A 9279-nucleotide genomic window follows, 5' to 3' on the forward strand; every position below is an offset into this window, starting at 1 on the left:
AGGAAAGAGGGGAAACCCTATGGGCCTTGTGCTTAGAATAGAAACGAAGGCAGATTTGGTGCTCATCAGAGTAGAGAATAGGAGGATGAGGTTGAATCTCAATTTTCTCTGTGATGAATAATCAAACGAGGGTTGCAAATCACAGCTCCATAATCATAGCTCTCAGAATGTTCTGGTACAGTTTCCTTTAAAAAATGAATCTTTGTGGTACCATACTATAGAATCTATATTTTAAATTTAATATTCAATAAAGTTTTTCTGAGGTGTTTTTAGATGTGACAAATCACTTGGATATTCTGCTCCATGCACTTTATTTGTTCTCTAATATTGGCTATCAGTAGGAAATCTACAACTTTAAAGTTGTATTTACAACAACATTTAAAAATACCCAGTAGAACAAAATAATTGAGTTCTTTAATTTTTGCAAATGATAATTTATTGGAGATACTCCACCTGTTCCTTCCAAACTCCTATTTTGCCCTTGTGTTGTACTGAACCCTTATTAACCTCAACGAAGAAGACTCCATGTTCAAGAGGCCAAAGAAGAGACCCTTAGCCAGGACACAAGATATGGGGTTTTATTAGGGGCTCACATACAGCAGAGAGAGCCCAGCAGTGGTGGGCTGGACAACATATCCACCTTCCTGCAGTCCAGTGGCAGCAGACAGGGCAGGAAAACTGCAATGACTTGCAAATATCCAATGTATATAGCATTTTCACTTAACATCTTCCCCTTAACAACCTCCACTTGCCAACCTTCATTTAACCCAAAACCCAGGGCCTCAATCCCCTATACAGCCTATGTTCCACAGGACAGGACAAGGGCTCAGATGTTCTTCATAGACAGGGAGCGAATCTCAGGGTTGGCCACTCCCAGATTCCATAGCTTGAAACACACATTCAGATGTGTCTGCCATATTGGGTCATAATCAGGGTATGCTTACATTATTGCTATCAAGTACATTTCCTCTAATACCACCTGCCAAGAAACAGCCCTGAGATTGCTCCCTAAATGTCTTAAAATAAAAGCTGTGAAGAAAGACGATGCTATCCAGGCCATCAGCAAATAACAAAAACCCTGTGAACAAGAACATGACTCATGCTCCATGCTATATCTTGAAGGTTCTTTTCTGGTAAAAAGCTCAAGATGCCAGAAAAACCCCTGGACAGGCTAGGTCCAAGTTATTTTTGTGATATCTTTCTTTCTTTCCCCTCTAATTGCCAATGCATTTCTCCTAATACGAGTGATATGTATCCCAATATTTCCCAAAATGACAAAAAGGTATTAAATCACCTCCACATACCCATGAGATAATATTGGATATATAAATAATATATGCTTGTTAATTGGTATTTCAAAATGTTATTTCCATATACAGTTACTGTATTTTGTAACCTAAAAGTCGGGATACAACATTATGTCCATGGCCTGACAAGGGGACAAAACACTTAGAATTGAGCCTTTCCCACATCAGCTTGATTACATTCAATGATAGAAATGCATTAGACTTGACCAAGCTTTGTCCTCAAAATTGCTTCATAATCAAATTCTGGCCTAAGAACTCCATAGCATGCTTTCATACAAAGATGAAACAGGTCTCTTCTTGAGGAAAGTCCTGGTGGATTCCTCAATGGTGCTATAGGATGCCAGCCAGAATTCCTCTTCATTATCTGGTTTCTAGGACATCTGCTTTCAAATGGTATCTCTATCTACCAGTATTCCAGAGCCTTGAAAGAGAGAGTAGCATCAAACAGCCTGGTCTGCTTCTATCAAAAGCCTCCCCAATAAAAGAGATATACACTTGTCATTGGCTGGAATATACAGTTTTTCACCTTTCCAGGTACTCTAAATGATAGACTTGTATCACATTGAATCCAAGGCTGCCTATACATATTAATAACTGGTGTTTATTGAGCACTAACGAGCGTTAGGCACTATATAAGAAGTTTACTTTCATTATCTCACTTAACTCTCTCTCATTCTCAATCTCTCCATATACATATGAGATATATATACAGGCCATCAGCAAATAATAAATATATATATATATATATATATAATTTTGTTTTTGAGGCAGTGCCTTACTCTGTCACCCAGGCTGGAGTGTAGTGGTGTGATCATGGCTCACTGTAGCCTCGACCTCCTGGGCTCAGGCAATCTTCCCATCTCAGCCTTCCAAGTAGCTGGGACTACAGGTGCATGCTACCACACCTGACTAATTTTTAAAAATTGTTTTGTAGAGACAGGGTCCCACTATGTCGTCCAGGATGTCAAAATAAGTCTTTGAGTGACGGTCTCTTATTATCCCCCTATGGCTGATGCCATGTATAGCTACTCAAAAACAATGTACATTTGTTTCCTTCTTCATGACTGAAATGCTGATGTGAGGATGAGGGTGCCACAGCCATTTTCAACTCTAAGGCAACAAGCATGAAGACAGAGGCCTCCAAACTAAGGACATCAAAGAAGAAAGAAGGAGCCTGGACTCAGAAAACATCCATGAATAGCTGCATTGGCCATGGATGGCCCAACCCTGGACTTATTATATCAGAAAAATAACTCCCGAAGTAATTCTGGTAGATTCTTTTGTTCTTGGAGCCAAACACATTTTGAATTGATGCGCTTCATTTTATGAATGAGGAAACAAGGCTCAGTGAGTTTGGGTAATTTCTCTGAAGTTCTGTGGCCAGTAGGTGCTAGAAACAGAATTTGTACCCACATCTGCCCAGCACTAACACACATGCTCTTACTCACAAGAGCACTGCAGTGCCCTCCCATCACTGTATCTGCATCAGTTCACCATGTCTCATTCTTCCCAAACCATGTGTCACAGAACTCAAGAGATTATGCATAGGTAAGCCTCCGCAAAAAGGCTTCCATGGTAAGCTAAGTTCTAAGAACACTGAGCTATGTATTCCCTTTTTCTAGAGAACAACAATGCACCTCAAAATGTCAGTTTCCAAAAAAAATCCTAAAACTAAGAAACCTGCTTGACTTTGATAAATTCAGTGATTCTCAAACTTATTTGAGCATGGAACACATTTTTTTAAATGACATTCCTATAAATATCTTTCAGAACATTGTTCCCTTGAACACCAATTTGGGACATCACTTACTGAATTTTAAGCATTATTTCCTCAGCTTTGGTTTAGAGTAAAAGGAAAGTGAGTCACAAACAATTTTGTCCACTCTGCACCTCTGGGTCCCCTATGAAGTCTCAAAGGATAAATTTCTTTGAAAATCTGGTGCCAGGGCAAAATATGTACTTCCTGAGGAAGTTGTTTGCTTCCTTTTTAAAAATAAAAGTATGTGACTTACAGAGCTTCTCCTTTTGTTTGGGCTTTTTGGAGGCTGAGACAAATGGGAAGCAATTATAAGCTCAGGCTCCTGGATTTTACATATTTGTTGGTTTTTGTTTCTTTTAAATCTGATCTTGATTTTCCTTGTCCTAATTCTATATTTGAGTTTTATTTGGCATTATTATATATGTTCTTTTGAGTAATATTATGTTTGTGGAATGGAGTGGAGAATAAATTCATTAAATAAAAATCAAAACTGACCTGAAAAATACAAGTCATATGGCCTGTTTGTCAACATGGTTGTACTTATAGTATCTGATTAATGTAGTTTTAAAAAATTGATACTACAAAACTTGAAATTATGGCTTATGAATAGCTAATGAGAGGAAAGAAATAGATTTTCAAATGGGGATATATTCTTGGAGATAGAACATAAATGCCTTTGCTGAATTTTTATTGAAATTAATTATACTTCTCTAGATTGCCAAGCTAAAGCAATATCTATACCATCAAATTCAGTAATCAAATTAATCACAACCTTGCAAAAATGAAGTAAAATTAAGAAAGACATGCCCTATGATACATACTTATTTCAGGAAAACTAGTTAACCATGGTTGAATAGCCATCACTTCCTTGAGAAGGAATACAATTTACTATAATCATCAACACAGAGGAGCAGTAAGTTATTCATGAAGTTGGTGATTTGTGCCATTCATTAAAGAGTCAACCTGACAAGCCCCAGATCAACAGACAAATGTTAACTAAGGGGCATACTGTGAAACAGAGTAGGCGATACAAAGAAATATGATCCTGCAGCTGCCATGAGAGAACACTCAACTATTAAGACGGGGCTAGGAGAAGCAGCTCAGAATGTTATTTGCAGCTTTTGTTTTAAAACAAACTCCTGTAGCGCTGCTTTCAGACATTATGAATTTTATTGATAATCTTTCATTTTTCCATATGGCCTCTATTAAATCTTTAAAACTCTAAAGTCCAGATTTTAATCTGAGACATGGTGACTGCTTAGATAAATTTCACATGTAAGGATAGAACATATTAGAATATTAGCATTTGTTTCTTTCTCTCTACTTTTTCAGGCAGCAAGAGGATGTCCTCTTGTTGGCTCCCAGAAAGGGGTTATTGCAGTATAAATTCAGAGAAACAAAAGGAATCCTATTTCACCTTTTGAGTTTCAAAGTCCATCTTTGGACCCGTGGCTGAAAAAACAGCTTGAGAGAAAACAGTTTTCAAGAACGAAAGCCAAATAACTCTTAGTTAGCCTGCATAATACAGAAAATGGAAAAGCCTGAATACAGTTTATTTCTCTTTCCTGTAGAAGTCTGGTAGATAGGCTAGAGCTGGTGAGGTTATTAGAGATTCAGACTCCCTCTGTATTTCAGTTACCTCCTAGTACTAGCTTGCAGCCTCAAGATTACCACCTGGTACAAGATGGTTGCTAGAGCTCCAAATATTATAACTACATCTGAGGCAACAGGAACTAGGGAAAGGCAAAGAATAGCCCTTCCTGCTGAGTCAGATCACTTATGCAGCCATCTCAGAAATACCACACAACTCTTATGCTTATATTTCATTTGTCTGATTATAGTTACATGATCATGCTTGGCTACAAGACAGCCTGGAAATATATAATCTTTTAGCAGAGCACACAGCTGATTCAAACAAAACCAGCACTTGTTATTGAAGCAAAAAGGGAGAGTGGATGTAGGGTTGAAAACAACAGTCCCTGCCACATCCCTCAAGAACCCAAGGGATAAAGTTGATACAGTAAGTATACGTTGAGAATAATTCTTGATTATGCAAGTGCAAATTTTCTAATCCCAGATGAGAGAAACATCCTTCGAACTGGGGGATCAGCAAAATTACAGAAAGGAAGTGAAAATAGATGTTGTGCATCCCCACTCAGGTCCCTGTGCCCTAAGATTGATTCACCATCAGATCCTCCAGAGGGGCTACCAGAAACCTCAGATAGACTGGCAGATCCAGAAGCAGAGAAGTCCTGTGTCTTGCACCTGATAGAGGCCTGGTAGGCAACAAGCTTCATGGCATTTCCCCTGACCTGCCTGGTGAGATATCCATACTGGAAAATGGCAGCTCGGCATGTCTTGGCAGCAAAGCCTGTGACAACAACTCTGTGAGATCCCGTGTGACCCTACAGTAGTTTGGAAGAGCACCCAAAATGTCCCAAGGCCTTCACACTTCATTATCAGGGGCTGAAAAGTAGCTGAGAGGGGCCAGCAGGTTTGAAGACTAAGATAGAGATGAGAAGGATGTGGGGTGACCTTCCTGGACCAACTACCAGAAACCAGATGGAGAACCCAGATGTCCTGGGAAATTTCCTTTGGGGACAATGTACAACTCCACAGATGCCAGCAGGGACAGATGCCTCCCCTTCCCCCAACACTGTGGCTCTGTGAAAACTCCTCAGAATTTAGACATGATCCAGGGAACAGATGAACTGACTGGGTGGGAGGAATGCTGATTTGAGAGGGAAAATTCTGATTTGACTGTGTTTTCTTTAAAATGGCTAGGGTTAAATTATCCTACCAGAGAGGATGGGGATTTAAAATTAAAATTCAGTTATAGAAAAAATTATTTTGTACAACTGAGTGTATGACTTGTGAAAATTCATGTGCAAAACATGCTCTCTCGGTTTGTCAATTCTCACTTCTAAAAGTCACTTTTGAAAGCTCAGGATTTTGGTACATTCTTCAATGATGTATGAAAAGTAGTGACAAATGAGTATTTGCTGTTTCATCATTGCTTCAATAATATTGTACCTCATACTCATGACTCACAAATACCCTTTTTAGTCCTTGCCAACAAGCCAGGCTTTGTTGTATTTGTACAACAAATACAAATAAAGTTTGCATTTCTCAACTTTTTAGCTGCATCTAAGGTGACCAATTTGTCCTGACTTGTTCAGGACTTCACTGGTTTTAATAATATAAGTCTAGGACCCCAGAAATCCTTCCAATAATCCCAGACAAACCAGGATGGTTGGTTACCCTCTCTGCATCAGAATCACCTGGAGGACTTGTTAAAGCACAGATTCCTAGGCTGCACCCCTAGAGTTTTTAGTTCAATAGGAATGGGGGTGGGGGCTCAAGATCTTTTCTTTGTAACAAGCTCCCAGGCTACAGATCTAGGGACCTTGTTGTATTGACCAAAGACACAGGTCACAGTTTTTTCCCAACATTAACATAACATAAAGCAATTGTGTTGATCCATAACCAACATAACAATGACAAATCAGCGATGGATTCTTAGCAAAAGCTTTGACCAAGGTCTCAAACTTTTCTCTTTTTCTTTTATAGCAGTTCCTTGAACAGGGCAGCTCTGTGGAGCTGTACCAGAGTTCATCCATAGGAGGTGAAGCCTAGAACTTGCCCCTTAGCCCTTCCACAGGTTCATTATCTATTTTTTTTTTTATATTAAATCCCTTTCTGCTAAAATCAGCAAGAATGTTCTGTCATCTGTGACTGAATCTTGACTAACAAATCATGGGACACTGGGTCACAAAGTTTGATAAATGGTAGAGGAAGGGTGAAAGAAGTTTGTGCAAATTTCAGGGACAAGAGGAAAAGGAAAAACAGAGATTTCCTGTGAGTCCAAAGGCCTGTCTAGGCAAAGATGCCCCTGCCCACCTTGGGCCATTTAGAAGGAAAACACTTAAAAACCCAGCAGTAGAAAACAATATCAATACATTCCTGAACAATTACTACAGTCAGCAGAGATGACATCATTCTCCTTTCCATCAGAACAATAAGCCTGACTCTAACTCTATAAACAATAAAAGCAAAATGTGTTTCTCTTTTCTTTTTTTTTCTTTATTTTTGACACCGATGCTAGAGCAAAAATGTGTTTCTCTAACAGATGGAAATGAATAGGTTTGAAGCTGATAGTGATCTTTCTTTGGTCTACGAGGCCTCGCCCAATATAAATATCTTACCCCAGACAATTACAAATGCGAACATAACCAAACACAGAGAAACCCCTTGAGTCGAGTGGAGGCTGCCAGAACCAGACCCAGGTCCTGGCATACTCAGACATTTAAGGACAATCTAGAAGAAAGGAGTCCCTACATTTTCACACATCTCCAAAGAAATCAACTTCAGGGCCAGTCCTTTTGAATTTTTATTTAAGCCTTAAAAATTAATTCACTGGGCCGGGCCCGGTGGCTCACACCTGTAATCCCAGCACTTTGGGAGGCCGAGGCAGGCGGATCACGAGGTCAAGAAATCAAGACCATCCTGGCCAACATGGTGAAACCCCGTCTCTACTAAAAAAAATACAAAAATTATCTGGGCATGGTGGTGCGCGCCTGTAGTCCTAGCTACTCAGGAGGCTGAGGCAGGAGAATTGCTTGAACCCAGGAGGCGGAGGTTGCAGTGAGCTGAGATTGCGCCACTGCACTCCAGCCTGGCGCCTGGTGACAGAGCAAGACTCTGTCTCAAAAAAAAAAAAAAATTAATTCACCATATAAGATAGAGAGGCAAGAAGAGATGACAGATAATACTCTCCATTACCAGGTCACTAATCTGCTAAATCAAGCATGACAGGGAAGCAAGTAAACCATGAAATCTCAATGAAGACGACTTTTGATTTTAACTCAAACATGCTGATTAAATCCTTGAAATTGGACTATGCATATGTAAGGAACCAGTGTTAGATGTTAAAGCTAATATTTCTCCTGATGAAGCAGCATGTCTGCTAGGACTTGCTGAGTTAGTAAGTGTGCACTGACAGCCTTGTCCTACAGCAGTGGCGTCCACACACTCAGGGAAGTACCACACATCGATTTAGTCTGATTAGCTTATAGTGTTGTGGGCAACTTACACCATCTCTAATTCACTTAAAAAATTCTCAGCTGACTTGCAAAATAATTACAGCAAACTCTCTTTGTTTAAACTTGATTACTATTCTGTCAGATCCCGTTCTTATAAGGCCAAGGAATCTGTGAAATCTGTTTTTTTTCCCCTTCTTTTAAAACTTGAATTTTTATCCCAAGATACTCTTTACCCATAGGACTTCATACAAGGTATAACATTGCCATATGTTACAGTTTTTAATTACTACTTCTGCTTTTCTCTCCTGCTGCACTTGCAATGAAACTACTGTAATAATTGTCTCTGTTCATTACAAGGCACTTTATATCCAACAAATCTTCAAGTCATGGGGTTTGTAAGAGCAAAATGGTAGTTAAGAATATAATGACTAGTTTCTGCTTTTGAATATTTCCAATCTTTCCTCAACACAGCAGCAGGGCCTTTGTGAGATTTAAACCCAAACACAACTCTCCCTGCTTAAAATCCGTCAATGGTTTCCCATTGCATTCAGAATAAACACAAGCCCCTTTATAAGGCCTATGATAACAGGCTGCTCATCTAGGGTGTTAGGTGAGTCAATAAATGTAAAACTCTTAGAACTGTGCCTGGCATACAGCAAGTGCTCAGTGAATTCTAGCTGTCTTTCTCCTTCCTTCTCACCCTATTCTTCCTCCTCCATGCTTACCTGGTAAGGCTTCCCATGACCTCTCCCTTCCTCACTCTGCTATCAGCCACCTTCTCCCTCCTCCAGTATGCTGTATTCACACTGGTCATCCTCCAGAATTTTGAACACATCAAGCTTTTGTCTACTTCAGAATCCTCCACCAAGCGGTTTCTTCCCTGTCTTCCAGGTGCCCCCTTCTCATCTTCTAAGCCTAAATGGCTTCTCCTCCTCCGAGCTTCCTTTTCTGCCTAAATTGGTCCCCCCCACCCCCTTCCCCGTTATTTTCCCACAGACTAAGTTCTTTTCTTTTAGTGTCCTAATTACAACTTGTAATTGATACTTATTTCTTTAAATGTTCAGTGTCATTCTTTCTTGTTAGCCGTTTTGTTTGCTAGTTATACTCAGTGTTTAACACTGTGTTTGCCATCTAAAGGAAACTCAGTATTGAAGGAGAAAAAGAAAAAAAT

General features: G+C 39.6%; 1 long non-coding RNA gene across 1 annotated transcript in view; it reads right to left on the reverse strand.

The window, feature by feature from the left end:
• LOC135278045 (uncharacterized) overlaps nt 1-9003 on the reverse strand; it is a 39822-nt gene extending 30819 nt beyond the window's left edge. Inside the window, exon 1 of the long non-coding RNA XR_010345603.1 lies at nt 8834-9003. This is a non-coding gene — a long non-coding RNA (uncharacterized LOC135278045). The remainder of the gene's footprint in view (nt 1-8833) is intronic.
• Nucleotides 9004-9279: the final 276 nt, after the last annotated feature.

Source organism: Aotus nancymaae, unplaced genomic scaffold, assembly GCF_030222135.1.
Source record: "Aotus nancymaae isolate 86718 unplaced genomic scaffold, 86718_ANA_hifiasm-v0.15.2.pri h1tg000036l, whole genome shotgun sequence".
Lineage (NCBI taxonomy): Eukaryota > Metazoa > Chordata > Mammalia > Primates > Aotidae > Aotus > Aotus nancymaae.